Raw genomic sequence first — 16,849 nt, forward strand, 5'->3', positions numbered from 1 at the left:
TAAAATGTAGTACTACTCAGCCATAAAAGATGAGAAATTAGAGACATTTATAGCTAAGTGGATGCACATTGAGGCGATACTCTTAAGTGAAATACATAGGACACACATGTATAAATACCGAATAGTTACTCTGGTGTGAGAAACTGAAAGTGTAAATAAGGACTAAAATGTATAATAGATAATATGAAATAGGAAGAAAAGGGGCAAAGGGGAAGGAAGTGGGAGGGCTAGGGGAAAGGATAGAAGGGAATGGGACTAATATGAGAAAATGGAAAAATAGGAATAAAATCTTTGTAAATAGGGAGGACTGGAGGGGTTGAAGGGAGGGCTGGGCAAGGGTGAAAAATAAGAACCAAGAGAGACTATGTAAAGGTGCAAATTTCCAATGATGAATGTCATTATATTGCATACCTAAAATGTACCAATGATTAGAATGAATAATCGATAATGCAAAATAGGAAGAAAAGGTCCAAAGGGGTAGGGGTAGTGGGAGGGGCAGGGGAAAGGAAAGAAGGGAAAGGAAAAATGCAGAGAAATGGAAAAAATGGAAATAAAGTCTTTGTAAATAGGGAAGGGTGGAGGGGGTGAAAGGAGGGCTAGGAATGGGGAAAAAGTAAGAACCAAGATGCATTATGTAAAGGTACAATTCCCAATGAGAAATGTAATTGTGTTGTATACCTACAATGTACCAATAAAAGAATTTAACAACAACAAAAAAAACCATCTCCATGGGAGAACAGCCAGGAGAAAAAGCAGAAGACAGAGCTGCAGTGAAGTGATGTACAGGGAGTACACTGCATAAGCCAGAAGATGTCCTTCCCCTGTGAGGTAGCCCTGTGGGGAAACAAGAGGATAGATGGTAATGGTGCACTCAGACTCCTGGAATTCAAAGGAATCACAGCAAATAAATTTAAGAAGTGCAGTGTAGAGAACCACAGAAAAAATCAAACAGGATAAAATGGGAAAAAATAGACAATGGCTTGTTCAAGGTGGGCTTTTGAAACCAGATTAAGGACCTAGGACTTGATTCTAAGGAGAAAGGAAACCATTTATGGCTTTGAGATTTTTAGTTTGGGAAGAAACCCAGGTCTTCCAGCTTGAGGGTGAAGACATTTTGGGGTAGGGGGTGGTAAGAGCAGTGGTCCCAGTGATGAGGGAGACATGAGGTCTGGTCAACAGGATGGGCTGGTTGATAGGGGTTGGAGATTTAGAAAAAGAGAAGAGTCAAATATGTGTAGTATGTATGAAACATTATAAAGAAAAGAAAAAACCTCTAGATATGTAAAAATCTTTCTTATCTTTATAATAATTTCAGTTGAGCTCTGAGACTCTCTCCTCTTCTCCATGGCCCCTGAACACACCTTCATAGCCTGAGAATGTTCAAAGGAGCCCAGTTCTTACCTAGAGCAAAACACTCTGGGAAGCTTCTCCAATCTCCATTCCATATTCCTAAAATATCTGCTGCCTAAGTGGTGACAAATGTCCACAGGGGTCTTCTACTGAAGCTGAGAGCCCCCGTTCTGAGGATGATGCTGACTAGATATGTCTATCATATATGTTAACATATGGCATTAACAAATGGTGAGTTGAAGGTTCTACTCCTGGGATCAAAATCTTTCAACCTTTCTCTCATTTGAGGAACTCTTCTCCCTTCTTGAACTTGAAGGCACCTGCCTTATGTGCTTTTGCTTGGGAATAGCAGATGTGATTGCTTCAAGTAGATTTTTAGGGTTTCATAATGGCTCATGAATTTGGTGGGGACAAGACATCTTTATTTTCAAAGACATCTAGCTGAAACTTAACACTTCTTTTCATTATGAATGTGGGCAGTAAACCACAGTCGTATTTGGAGTATTTGCAACTTTGCTGTCAATAAGAATCACAGATATTTTTCTATTCCATTATTGCAGATATCTCAAAATATGATTTATTACATCATTTCTTAGATATTGTTAATCAACCTCATACAGTACTGCTAATCATCCACTTTTAAAATATTTTGACAACTGTATCTTAGCATATTTTTTCCTTTATAATCTTACATATTTTATTTCATACATCCAAAAGCATCATTATAGTACCAGAGATGTCTTCCAAGTTTCTGGCTTGAGCAACTCATGAGGAAATTTACTGAGATGAGGAAAACTGGAGAAAAGATAGGGTTCAGGCTGGTTTGGATGGAGAGAGATAATATCAGGAGTTTAGAACATTTTGTGATCTAACTAGGTTCAGTTCAACTGTGAACCCAACGAGTTATATTGAATCACAGAGACTTTATATCATCTTTAATCCAAAACATTAAACCAAAGCTGAGATTCTGCTAAAAATATACCTGATATATCCAGCATTAGCATTGAAAATCTTACTATTCAGGGCAATATTTTAAAAGCTGTTTATGAAGCAGAGGTAAATATTTTTTCTGAAACAGAAGTGATTACCTAACAGAGCTATTTTTCTTCTTTCCAACTTCATGTCAACTAAAATGGATCAAGCATACAGATATTACTTAAAATAATTAGTCATTATGTTTCAGAGGAAGTATTTATAGTAATTCATCTATGTTCACTTAACTGATAACTTCAACTGCATAAGTCTTTTGAAAATCTCTGTAGGGTCAAAACAATTCACACACTTTTCTAATATTTTTATTCGGGTGACTATATGGAATTGGTATTTTGGGGGATCGGAAAAAGTCAAATATCAGCTCTCTCATACAGGTTTCATATAGTTTGTCTTCAAAGTGCTATACCAGTGCCTTAAGTTTTCTGATATGATGAAAAGATTTATAATAGGAAATACAGAGATAGATCTTTCTCAAATGGAAAGGGCATCCAGAGGAAGGGTGGAGGAAGAGTGGAGAGAGGGGACAGAAAGGGGCTGAAAAAAAGAATTAAGATATGCTATATACATGGGCCCACTCCGCAGAAGGAATTAAACATTATGTACGGCAAACATGGACTATAAAAAAAGATTTGTGTTCATACAAAAACAACTGAAGACCAAATTCAGAATAGATAGATGATTCAAATAGGTAGATATTTTGCTTTCATTTCACTGTAAGACAAATGTTGATACTAAAAAACACACATTTATTTCTATATTTTTTTCATTTTAAATGTCCTGAAAACATTGACTATTAGACCCAGAAATAATTTCAGACACCTGGTCGGTGAGTTTAAGTAGGTGGTCAAGTCATTAACTATTTGAATATATTGATAGTTGCCAAGAGCATGGACTTTGAGATCAAAGAGATCTTGGTTTATCTATGTATTTAATAATTTTTTAAGATTTCATCATAAATCTGATACTGATAGATGTCACATTTGAAAGAATGAACAAAATTTCTTACTACCTTCCATACAATTCTTCTTATGGATCCCAGATTTCTGTTATGGGGTGGGGAGAGGATTAAAAACATGCATCTCATTGAATTTTCATGAAGATTAAATGAAATTGATGCATGGAAAATATTTACCAAACTGCCTAGCACATCGTGAAATTTTAGCATTATAGTAGTGTCTTGGATACTTTTCTCATTGCTAAGGCAAAATACCCAACACCCAAAGTTAAAGGGGAAAGGTTTATTTCAGCTCACACTTTGTAGAGGTTTCAGTCCATAGGTTGCTGGCTCCAAGACAGGGTGGCATGGAAGAGGGGTATCATAGAAGAGAAAGGGTTCATGGCAGGCAGAAGGTAGCAAAAGGAGCAGGAGCAAGTGACAAGCAACAACAGCAGACTTCTTTCTGTCCCATAAATTCTATCTAGGCTACCTGCCCTTAGGTAGGGTAGCATTTACACCCAGGGTGGGACACCCTTAATCCTAGCACCACACCTGAATCAATTCCAACATCACACACTATAGATCCAGATGCCTTAAAAAAAGCCCCACCTATGACTACATGAGGCTTTGAGGAAACATCTAGACACAAGCCATAACAAGTAGCTATTGATATTTCTGTGAACCAACCTCTCATTTTAAAGTGAAAAAAGTTTCATCAGCCAGGCATTTTCATTCTGTCTTCCCCCCTTTCCATCTTTTACTGCTGCGTAAGTTTTATTGTCAATTAGTCTTTCCAATATGTACCAAAGATTGGCTCTAGTAGCTCTAGGCTTGCATTGTTCTGATTGCAAATGATCCTAGTGAGATGACTATGCCTTTGTGCAGAAAGTAGTAGGTGGTGAGAGAAGTGAATAGCTTTATGAAAAGGTGGATTGCTATTACTTGAAAATAAGGACAAAAGAAAGACAGACAAGAACTATATATATGGAACTGCATGTGTAGCCCAGTAGTACAGCACTTGCATAACATTCGCAAGGCCCTGGGTTTGATTCTTAACACTGGAAAACAAAACAAAAACAAAATCATAGCTATGATAGTTGACTTTGGGGAGGCAAGTTAAAAAAAAAAAAAAGAAATGTATATCTGTTGTGGGAATGATGGTAGACGGTATGTTTATGTAAGCTGAGACTTAGATAAAGTTTGAAGCAATGAACTAAAAACCACAGAATGACCAGTTCCTAAAGAAAACAAAAAATAGACACTCAAAATAGATAAATTCATTATTATATTTACATTCAAATACTTTCATTTTATATAATTTAACACAGTTTCTTACTATTTAATATGGTGATGTCAACTATAACATTATGGATTAGAGGACTTAAATTAGGAATTCTTTAGTTGCAATTACGAAAACTCCATTTCAAATAAAAATAAAGATTGAAGGGCCGGGGATTTAGCTCAGTCGTTCCACCGCCTGCCTCGCAACCTCAAGGACTAGAGTTCAATCCCTGGTACAAAAAAAAAAAAAAAGATACAAACAAGAAAAAAAATGTTGCCGGGGATTTAGCTCAGTGGTTTCGCTGCCTGCTGCGCAAGCACAAGGACCAGAGTTCAATCCCCGGTACCCCCCCCAAAAAAATAAAGATTGAAGTTCAGTGTAGGCTTCAGCCTACCTGGAAATCACAAGGACAAAGTAGATTACTGTATCAGGTAAGTACAGGTGATGAACCTGCCTACATTTGTAAAGACAAAGGCAAATGTAAATCCTTCTTGGGGAAGATAATTGTAGGCTTTAAAAGACTTCAACCTTTTTCACATGCAATGTCTTGCACATAATGGAAAGAGAACAGAAAAAAATGAAAAGAGAATATATAATAAAAATTCAAAAGAGACAACAGCAACAGAACCAGATACACAAAAGATTCAAATAATAAATTATCAGACACCTTTAAAATTTTCAATAGACAAGATTTTAAAAAAATACTCAAAGTTTGTTCTTTGAAAGACTAATAAAATTGATAAACCCTTGATAAGGTTGATCAAGAAAAAATAATCAGAAATAAACCTAGCCTACAGATATTTTAAAGACTATTATTCTTTAAAGATATAAAAAGTTTTATTTTCCCATAAATTTAAAAAAATGGACAAAAGGAGCTATTCAAAAAAAATACAATTTACCAAAACTGACACAAGAAAAAATAGAAAAGGTGAAATATACTATAATGTTTAAAGTCTCACTTAAAATTTGTTTTTATGTCTGTAAGATAGCATTCCTTATTTTGACTAAAGGATTTTGGGGTTTTTTTTCTTTAATATGAGTACATGTTACTCCATATTCTTTGGGGTTTTTTAGCTCAATGTTATAAAACTCTATGTTTTACTTTTGAAGAGTGTATATATTAGTATCTCAACTATATTTCAAACCCCAGAAGGGATGATATATGTCATAATAGTGAAGGTAGAAGAGGAGGAAGGAGAGAGATGTGCAAGCGGGGAGAAAAAAAATTGTTCTGGTTTGGATTATTGCTAACCTCCATCCACTCTCTGCAGTCTTTTTGTAGCCTTCTGACATATAGTAATCACAATAGTCATTGATATTCTTAGATATAAAATCTTTTGGAGAGGCAGTATGACAAAAATCTCTGTCTCTGAATGTGCACGTGTGCATGTGTGTGTGTGTGTGTGTGTGTGTGTGTGTGTAGTCTTACAGTTTTTGAGAAAGGTCTTGGACAAATTTCTTACTTTCTCTAATTTTTAATTTCCTAATCTATAAGATATAGATCACCATGATACCCATCTCATAACATCATTGTGAAAATGAAATGAGAAAATACATATAATAGCATTAGCACAGAGCCTGGTACATACAAGCATCCCATGAGTATTTCATATTATTTGACTTCATTTCAGGTTTTAAAAAATATTTATGAGTGTTATGGGTTGTATCTAGATGTTCCCCCAAAGCCTCATGAACTCACAGGTGAGACTTTGGGAGGTGTCTGGATCATGGGTATGTGATACTGGGATTGAGGGTATGTGGTATTGAACTAATCTACTGACTATGGTTTAGCATAGTCTGGGTGTGGTTGATTGAATTTACTGGATGCAGAAGCACCCTGGGTGTGGGTGGCACTAACCAATAGACTTGTAGCCTGAATGGAATAAAAGGGAAAGGGGGCAGCATGTCTGCTGCTTTCTGCCTGCTCTGCCATGGACTGTTTCTCTTCTGCAGTGCCCATCTGCCATGCCATCCTGCCTTAGAGTCAGCTGACTATGGATTGAAACCTTTACAAACTGTGAACTAAAATAAACCTTTCATCCTTTAATCTATGGGTGTTGGGTGTCTTGTCTAAGTGACAAGAAAGTAACTAAAACAATGAGGAACAACCTCAAATCATTCTAAGTCCTTTTATGCTTACTTTATGGAAATAAAATTTTTCTGCAGTAAGTGGTAGAAATGAGTGTGGGCCATGATAAAATTTGGAAGCTGTTTTAAATTGAGCTACCCTTGTGTTAATCAAATCATTTGACATTTTTCTACGGAAAAGAGGATGAAGTAATAACTTGGCCTTGCTTGCAAAAATGTACTCAGGGATGTTACCTCCTTGCCAGTTGTCTGTTACGTAGTTTGTTGAGACTACTCAACATTGTGTGGAATTTCCAAGCCTCAGTTTTATAAAAATAATTTATTAGAACTGTCTTTAAACAATTTTATATTGTATAATTACTTAACACTGCACTTTGGACTACAATATGGTTTGAATGTGCTGGGAATTACATTGGACTCAATGGAAGTATGCTCCAACCCTGTTATAAGGAACAGCCCTTTGATGATTAAGGAATGGTGTTGATAGGTTCTAGAAACTCAGTGCCTACAATTACTGGAACATATTTATTGCAACAAAGAGGGCAGTTGAGGATGGCTGATATCATCTTAGTTAAACAACAAGGTTACTGACATTTCAATGTGAATTCTCAGAGCTCTTGAGGAAAAAGGAAGGAAATCACTTTCACAGAGACCTTTCAATTGCCTGGTCTCTGATGCCTACATAGAATAGACCCTGTTCAATATTTTTGTTTTGTTTTTAGCTAAAAGATCACAGAAAAACAAGCTTTTATTTAATTTCAAGGAAAAATTGTATTGCTTTTAGTTAAGTCCATTCTTTTATTCAAGGATTGAGTTCAAGGTTGTGTCAAAATATATTTTCTTTGAATAACCTGAAATTTTTGCTTGGATATTATTAAAAATAAATTCAACTTAAATTATGATATGGTATGAAATAGTTTGGTGCTAATCCTTTTCTTCCTCTCTCAATGAATTAAGACAAATATAAGCCCCACTTTAAAAATAATGTATAGAAATAAATGTTAATTAAATTCAGTTTACCAGTGACTTCTTATTTTGCAGAAACAGATTATCTAACTCCAATGCCATTACTCAAAAAGGGACTTGACTGAAGAGTGTTTTAATGATTTTGGAAGTGAAAATGACCTTACATAGAGAGGTGTGTTTGGGTTTGAATTTTCTGTATACTTAGACATTTCATTCAAAAAGAAAATTATGTAATTTCATTTTTATTATATTTTTTTGAGAAGACTGTCAGGAGAAAATACGTATGTGGTTTATTGTTATCCTTTTTGTTTTAATCAAGATTATCAACTTGGGAGGCTGAGGTAGGAGGATTGCCACAAATTCCAGACCAACTTGGGCTCCATAGTGAGTTCAAGTCCAGCCTGTACTACATAGACAGACTTTGTCTCAAAAAGCAAAAAAAGCCAACAACAAAAAGATTATCAGTAGGCTGTGTGCTCTGGAGCAAATAAACGTGGCTTTTTAGTCATGCTACTAGTGTTAATGAACCTATTATACTGGCTGTTATATAACACAATCATGGCATGACATAATACTTGATAATGACAGTAAACAACTACATAACTGGTGTGTATATTTACTGTACTGTACTTTTATCATTATTTTAGAGTGTACTCCTACTTATAAAAAAATTTATCTGTAAAACAGTATTCCATGTTATACCATCAGCTGCCTCATATGTCTCATGTGCACTCCATCTTTGGATTGAATTTAGTGAGTGACCTGTATCATCTAGGTTTGCATAAGGACATTCTATGATGTTTGCACAATAATGGAATTGCCTAGGGATGCATCTCTTAGAATGTATCACTGACATTAAGCAACATGTAACTGTAGCTGTAATTCAGGCTCTTAGTAACCACATGTGGCTATGACTATCATATTGGACAATACAGCTTTAGTCTGCAAAGAGAGCTTATATTTACCCTATTATGTTGGAGGAACCAGTACTTCATTTTTCCTATCACTGTCTCCAACATCTACTTTCCATGCTTTGATGAGGGGAATCGACTCTTTTAGAGCTACAGTTCATACTCATTGTTAGGATGACACTGATCTGGCCCTGCTCCACATGCTCACACCATTCAAAATGGGTAAGAACTTTCATTGTATTACAAATAAAGTAGATGGTTTATGTACACAAATTAGGAAGTATGGATTTCAAAAGGAAAAAATTTAACTATTGCTAATCCTATCCTCTGAGAACTTCTAATATTTTGGCATTTATATTTTTAGAAGTTGCCTTGTGTACATAATGGACTTATATAAAGTACTTTCCTAAGGTATGTAGTTTTTGTAATGGGTTTTTTTTTGTTTTTGGTACCTGGGATCAAACTTGGGACCTTGCATTTGTGAGGCAGGCGCCAGAACCACTGAGCGAAATCCCCGGCCCTGTAATGGGTTTTTAACCTAATAGTACATTTAAAAATCTTCCTGTGCTCACTTTGGCAGCATATTTAAAAATCTTCTTATGTTCTTTTTTTTTCATTAAGTTTATTGGTACATTTTAGGTATACAATACAATTATATTCATCACTGGGATCTTGTACCTTTACATGATGTATCTTGGTTCTTATTTTTTCCCCATTCCCCTGCCCTCCCGTCACCCTCTCCACCCCTCCCTATTTACAAAGACTTTGTTTCCATTTTTTCCTTTTCTCCTATTTTTTCTTTTCCCTTCTTTCCTTTCCCCTACCCCTCCCAGTTCTCCTATTCCTTTAGACCTTTTCTTCCTATTTCACATTATCAATTATATATTTTGGACCTTATTTAAACCTTTAGTTTTTTACACCAGAGAAACTATTCAGTGTTTACACATGTGTCCTATTTATTTCACTTAAGAGTATGGCCTCAATATGAATCCATTTAGCTATAAATGTCTCTAGTTTTTCATTCTTTATGGCTGAGTAGTACTCCATTTTATAAAAAAAAAAAAACCCACATCTTCTTCATCCAGTCTCCAGTTGATGGGTAGTTGGGCTGTTTCCAAGCTTTAGCTATTATAAACTGTGCTGCTGTAAACATGAGTGCACATATATCATTGTGGTATGATTCTTTTAATTCTTTTGGGAAGATAACCAGCAGAGGAATAGCTGGGTCAAATGGGATCTCTAATCCTAGTTTTTTGAGGTATCTCCATATTGATTTTCACAGTGGTTGCACCAGTCTGCACCCTCTTCAGTAAAGGAGAAGGGTTCCTTTCTCCCCACAACCCCGCCAGCATTTGTTATTGGTTGATTTCTTGATAGCAGCCTTTTTTTCTGTGGTGAGGTGGAATATCAGCGTTGTTTTCAACTGCATCTCTCGAATAACCAGTGATGTTGAACATTTTTTCATGTTTATTTGCTGTTTCTACTTCTTTGTCTGAGAAATGTCTGTTCATTTCAGATGCCCAATTTTGAATTGGGTCTTTATATTTGGGGTGGTCTGGGTTTTTTTGAGTTCTTTATATATTCTAGATAGTAGACCTTGGTCTGAGGAACAGCTGGTAAAATTTTTTTCCCACACTGTAGGTTGTCTTTTAGCACTATTGGTGGTTTCCCTTGCAGTGCAGAAGCTTTTTAATAAGATGAAATCCCAATTGTTGATTCTTTGTGCTAGTTCCCATGCTACTGAGGATTTGTTCATAAAGTCTTTTCCTATGCCAGTGTCTTCAAGAGTTCCACTTAATTTATCTTCCAGCAAGCTTATTGTTTTTGTTTTAATATTCAGATCTTTAATCAATTTCAATTTTAATTTAGTGCATGGTGAAAGATAAGAGTCTAGTTTTAATCTTTGGCAGGTTGAAATCCAGTTTTTTCCAACACCATTTATCAAAGAGGCTATCTTTCCTCCAATGAGGGTGGTTGGCTCCTTTGTCAAAGATGAGGGGGCTGAGTATGTCTGGAGTTGTTTTTGGATCTTCTCATCTATTCCACTGATCCTGGGGTCTGTTTTCTTGCCAGCACCATACTGTTTTTATCACAGTGGCTTTGTGGTCTAGTTTCCAGTTGGGGATTGTGACACCCCCTGCCATGTCTCTGTTGCCTAGAATTGCTTTTGCTATTCTAGGCCCATGTTCTTTTCATTCACCTCCCAAATGAAGATGAAAGAGAAAAAACTTTAGAGCAATAATGTCCAAATTTCTTTAAACTCACAAACTCAAGAAGCTCTCAGTAAGCCCCTGAAAGAGTTAATGTTTAAAATAAAAATCCTGTGTATTCTTTTCTTTTTTGGTAGTATATATTTTTCCTCTGGCTATACTTAAGATATTGTCTTATCATTGATTTGTGGTAATTTATGATGTGCCTGGTATAGGGTTTTTGAAAAAAATTTTTTCTACTCTTTTTCCTCTCTGCTCTTAAACATGGATAGACATATTGTCAGAAGATACGTAAGTTGGAATACAAAAGTATAACAATTTTAAAGTATTGAAAGAAGCCAGGTATGGTAATGCATACCTGTAATCCTAGCACTCTGGAAGGCTGAGGCAGGGGGATCTCAAGTTTGAGCCCAGCTTGGATAACAAAATCCTGTATCAAACTTTTAAAAAATTTTTTTAAAGGCTGGGATATAGCTTGGTGTGAAGGACCTGGATCCATTTCCCAGTACCAACAAGAAAAAGTATTAAAAGACAATAAACTTATGATGAATGTCATTATGTTGTATACCTAAAATGTACCAATGATTAGAATGAATAATCGATAATGTAAAATAGGAAGAAAAGGTCCAAAGGGCTGGGGGTAGTGGGAGGGGCAGTGGAAAGGAAAGAAGGGAAAGGAAAAATGATGAGAAATGGAAAAAATAGAAATAAAGTCTTTGTAAATAGGGAAGGGTGGAGGGCATGAAGGGAGGGCTAGGAATGGGGAAAAAATAAGAACCAAGATGCATTATGTAAAGGTACAATTCCCAATGAGAAATGTAATTGTGTTGTATACCTACAATGTACTAATAAAAGAATTTAATACAAAAAAAAAGACAATAAACTTGCCTGGCTAAAATGCTATATACACATTAAAAATATCTTTCCAAACTGAAGGTTAACAAGAGACTTTTTCAAATAAGCAAAAAGTAAATAAAGTCATTGCCAGGTGATCTGGACAAAAAAGAGGGTAGAGGGGAGGGAGGAAGGGAGGGCAGGAAGGAGAGAGAAAGAATCACATTAAAGGCAGTTCTTCAGGTAGAAACAAACATACAAATGAATGGAGAGCGGAAGAAATGAGTGATCACGGTGTAAAACACAAGCATAGAAAAAATTAATTTATGCAGAAGTATTAATACTTGAAATGCAAATAAAGAATGTTAAGTACTTGCTTCTTGGTCATTTTTCAAATGAATTATTTTTCTTCTCCCAAAGGACAGCGACAACAACCAACAACACAAAAATATACACAGACACATGCACACCCTTTCTCTTCAAAATATTTGACTCTGTATTCCATATTCCTGAGTAGAATATGTACACGATAAATATATGCATGGTCACTCTTGAATGTCTAGCACATTGTCCAAATGAGTTTGAAAGTTTCCTAGGCCAAGAACATCCATTTTCTCTGGATAGAATTCACTGGCAACAGTTTTAAATTTTAATGAGAGATGGTTAACTTCTAAACTGCCAAAAAGACATGTGAGAACTAAGGGAAAAACATTACCTTGTGCCAAATCCCACAATGCTGTTAATAAGAAAGCTACTTTCAGAATACTGGACAGATGATGTGTTCATCCAGCTGTTTTTATCTAAAAGAAAATGGAATGCCAGCTATGTTTATGAACATCATTTTATTTTTTATTTGTATTTCTGGCACTGGGATTAAACTCGGGGCCTATGCACTGAGCTATAGCCCCAGCTCTTTCTGTAGTTTTTATTTTGAGATAAGGTTTCACAAAGTTGCTAAGTTGCCCGGGCTGGGCTCAAACTTTTGATTCTCCTGCCTCAGTCTCCCACAGTGCTGGGATTACAGGTGTGTACCACACCTGGTTTCAAGTCTTAGCACTTAAACCATTTTTAGTTAATTTGATTTTTTTAATATGTCATAATTACTTTCAAGTCACTGGGACAAAATATTTAACACCCACAACTTACAAGGAGGAAATGTTTATTTTGGCTCACTGTTTTAAAAAGATTTAGTCCATAGTTGGCTGGCGCCAAGGCGAGAAAATCATGGTGGAAGAATCTGGTGGAGGAAGCTGCTTCTATTATAGCAGCTAGGAAGCAGAGATAGGAGGGAGGAGTGCGGAGGGAGAGAAACCCTTCCAGGTCACGCCCAGTGAACTGCTCCTGCCGACCAGGGCCCACCTTCACCTAACAGCACATTTAGCTGTGGATTCACCAGTGGATTAACCCACTGATGAGTATGCTCCTCCCATGATCCAGTCACCTTCCAAAAGCCCCACCTCTGAACACCTGAGGCTTTTAGGGGACATGGCAGGTGTAAACTATAACACTATCTATTGTTAGATAAAAGTCTAATTTCATTTTCTGCTTATGAATTCTCCCAATATTATTTATTGAAGAAAATATCCTTTTTTTTTTGCCACCTTTGTCTGAAAACAATTGATTTGTGTATTTACTTCTGGGCTCTATCTTATTCCATTAGTTGGTGTGTTTGGTTTTATGCCAGAATCTTACTGTTTTGATTACTTGTAGCTTTGAAATGCATTTTGAAGTTAGGTAGGATAATGCCTCCAGCTTTGTTCTTTCTGCTCAAGATTTCTTGTCTTTTGGGGGTCTTCTGTGATTCCCCATTAATTTTATAGTTATTTTTCCATTTCTATAATAAGTGATGTTAGAATTTTGACAGATATTGCATTGAATCTAGAGATAATTTTGAGTAGTATAGATATTTTAGCAATATTAATTCAGACACGCTAGCTTAAATTTCACATGGTTTCTTGTAGATGAGAAACACAAATTATAAATAAAGAGCAAAATAAAAGATACATAATGGGAAGCAGGGAGATAGATCTTTCTTAAAGAGGATGAAAAAAGGAATAGTGATGTGTTATGTACATGTACCAACTCCACACAAGAAATGTAAACATTATACACTACAAATATGTGATAATAAAAATTAAAAATATATTAGTTCTTCCATTTCATGAATATAAAATTTTTTGTGTCTTCTTCAATTTCTTTCATCAATGTTCATGGTTTTCAATGTGCAATCTCTCAACTCCTTATTTAAACTTACTTTTAAGTATTTTACTTTTGGTAGCTATTATAAGTGGGATTGTTTTCTTAATTTCTTTTTCAGATATTTCATTTTTAGAGTACAAAATATGTTGATTTGTTGCCTATAACTTTATTGAATTCATTGATCAGTTCTAACAAGTTTTTGGTGAAATCTTTAGAGTTTTCTATATATAATAGCATATTGTCAGCAAGCAGAGACGTTTTTAACTTTTTCCTGTCCAATTTGAAGCCTTTTTTTCTTTTTCTTTTTTCTTGCCTAATTGCCCTGGCTAGGACTTCTGTACCATGCTGTGTAGAAGTGGTAAGGATGGGCATCCTTGTCTTGTTTGGAAACCAGTGATTTCTGTCATAAAGTTATCCATGATCTATAAATCCTATTTTTAGGTACTTACTCAATAGCAATGAGAATATATGTGCATAAAAAAATTTGTATATGGATGTTTATACTAGCTTTATTTATAATAATGTGAAACTGGGAACAACCATTGAATAATGACTAAGCAAATCATGCCTGTTCATTGCAATGGGAAAGGACTACTGATCCATGCAACGGGGTAGATGAATCTCAGAAATACTATGTTGAACAAAAGAAACCAGATAGAGGGGCTGGGGATGTAGCTCAGCAGTGCCACACATGCCTAGAAAGCACAAGGTCCCAAGTTTGATCCCTGGTACCAAAACAAAACAAAAAAAACAACCAAGAAACCAGATAGAAGAGGTATCATTACATTTATGTGAAGTTTTTTCAAAAAGTAATTTCTGATGCTAAAAGTTAAAGAGTGGTTATACTGGGAGAGGGTTGAGGTTTCTAGTTGGAAAGGGGCACAAGGAACTTTCTAGGATGATGGAGATATTATGTATTTTGAGCCAGGCACTGATTATATGGTATATATACAAGTATATATAAAGCATAAGTTTTACTTATAAACACTGAAATATATATAAGTATGAATTTCAGATTTGTACATTTTATTGAATGTAAAGAATTCCTCAATAAAAAACTGAAGGAAATAGTTTTAATATAAAAAATTACTCCGATCATGCAATAATACCACATTTAATATTTTCAGCAATCTGGAGACCTGAACAAAGAGTTATAAATGGACAATGCTCTCCCAGATGGCCTAAACTGGAAAATTTCCTTTAAGTGAAACCTGTCGAGCTTTGCTTGGGTTTCTAAGGTTCAGTACATAAAATTTTATTAAAACTCAAATGGAAATTCTGCCTATCCTAAAACGATGATTCACAGATGCTCCTGGATTCAGAGTGGTCTGTGGCCCCATCTCAGCTGCGAGATTATGTGGGGTTATGCACTGCAGATATACAGTACCTCATATTTTTATATTGTTTGCAAATAATTCAGGAGCAATACTAAATCCCACTCTTGTACTAAGGTAAGATAGAAGAAACAATGATAGCTGGAAAAGAGACAAGGAAACTCAATTTTACGTCTCCCCTGTTACCTTAAAATTCTGGGCCAAGCTCCTGCCCAGTACTGCACAAAGAAATGTTAATCGTTTAGGAAAATTTGGCAAAACAACATTTATTAGTCCCAAATTTATCTAGCCTATCTCATCTCCCTTGAAAACTAAGGACATTTACCAAGATAAAAGTAATTAAATAATCTTCAGTGTTTGCCAGTGTTCACAATGCCCAAGTCAGGTGAGGAATTCCTGGAAATCTTCAAACATGTAACCCCCTAGGGGTGCAGGGGAGGTGCAGCCTTTAGGACTGCCCCATGATGAGGTTGCTTCTTAAGCCACAGTAGTTACCCCATCATGGGAACCAAAGCAGCTCTTCTACCAAGAAGGACAATATTTGGTGCGGACCGAATTGCCCCTCAAGCCAAAGGAATTCCTCTGGAGCAATGGAAAACAGAACTGAGATAATGAACTGGACCCTGGGCCACCCCAGCTAATCCTTAAAAGTTGACCTTGTGGGTCAGGGATACAGCTCTGTGGCACCTCGGCTGCTGGCAAGCACAGGGTCCTGAGCTTGATTCCTGGTACCAAAAGAAAGAGAGAGAGAGAAAGCTGACCTTGTGCTTTTGTGAGTGGGCCAGTCTGAACCTCTGCATCAGCGTGAGCCTCTCCAGTTGCTGTGGCTGGGGTCTTTTTCTATTCGTCCTTGCTTTCTAATTATTATCATTATTTTTTTTTTTGTACCGGGGCTCGAACTAGGGTCCTTATACTTGGGAGGCAGGCAGTGGAACCACTGAGCTAAAGGCCCGGCGCTTTCTAATTCTTAATAAATCTGTTTGCGCTTCTCACTGATGTGTCCTGAGATTCTTTTTCCCCTGATGTAAGTCAAGAACCAACCTGGTGGACCAGGATGAGGACCTCATCTCCTCTTTGGAGAAGATATGTCAGAGTACATATTTAAAATGTTTCCTTATTTAAAAATAATCTATATGCAAACAGTCTCAAGATCTGGACTGCATGATCCTTCTAGATTTGCATCCACGAGTTTAAATCTTGTGCTTACTGCATTCTCTCATCACTTGTCAGAGAGTATTGAAATTGCATATTAATCAAATTCAAAAGGAATATCTTCTCACCAAAAACTATGCCACCAGGAAAATGATAAATGTCACATTAAAGTTATATTAAATATTGTTCAGTTTAGAATCCATAGCTTTATAATATGTAAATATCTGAATTATTTATTACAAATCCCTCTTTTTCTATCACCAATACTTTCTGTGCCCATCTCCATGAAATATTGGTTGATTTATTGGCACAAATACCTGTGGTGATAAAAGGGTTAAAACTCCCAGCAACCACATTTCTGTGCTGACACATTCCTACACAGTGCGCACTAGGTGGAGGCACTGCATTAATGTTGACTAGAAACTGCACATGATAGGAAATATAAGGCCTATTCATTTCTCCCAATGAGTCGACTCATCATCTTTCAAAGAGTAATGTGTATAGATGTGTTTAACTAAAACTAAAGAGACTTCTGTGAAACCAAAGTAAATGGCCTTATCAATTTGCAACTTTAACATACAGCTTTAGATACA

General features: G+C 36.0%; 1 protein-coding gene across 3 annotated transcripts in view; it reads left to right on the plus strand.

Moving 5' to 3' along the window:
- Positions 1-16,849, plus strand: part of Tshr (thyroid stimulating hormone receptor) — a 158,271-nt gene that overhangs the window by 48,497 nt on the left and 92,925 nt on the right. Inside the window, exon 1 of one of the 3 annotated variants that reach the window (XM_087195443.1) lies at positions 7,599-7,788. The exons of the other annotated variants lie outside the window; for them this stretch is intronic. The gene's annotated coding sequence lies outside the window, so the exon portion shown is untranslated. Of the gene's footprint in view, positions 1-7,598; positions 7,789-16,849 lie in introns of those variants that run through there. 3 annotated transcript variants of the gene reach the window in all.

This window comes from Heterocephalus glaber, unplaced genomic scaffold, assembly GCF_053883595.1.
Source record: "Heterocephalus glaber isolate CG9 unplaced genomic scaffold, H.glaber_assembly_v1.0 deba00001608, whole genome shotgun sequence".
In the NCBI taxonomy this organism is placed as follows: Eukaryota; Metazoa; Chordata; class Mammalia; order Rodentia; family Bathyergidae; genus Heterocephalus; species Heterocephalus glaber.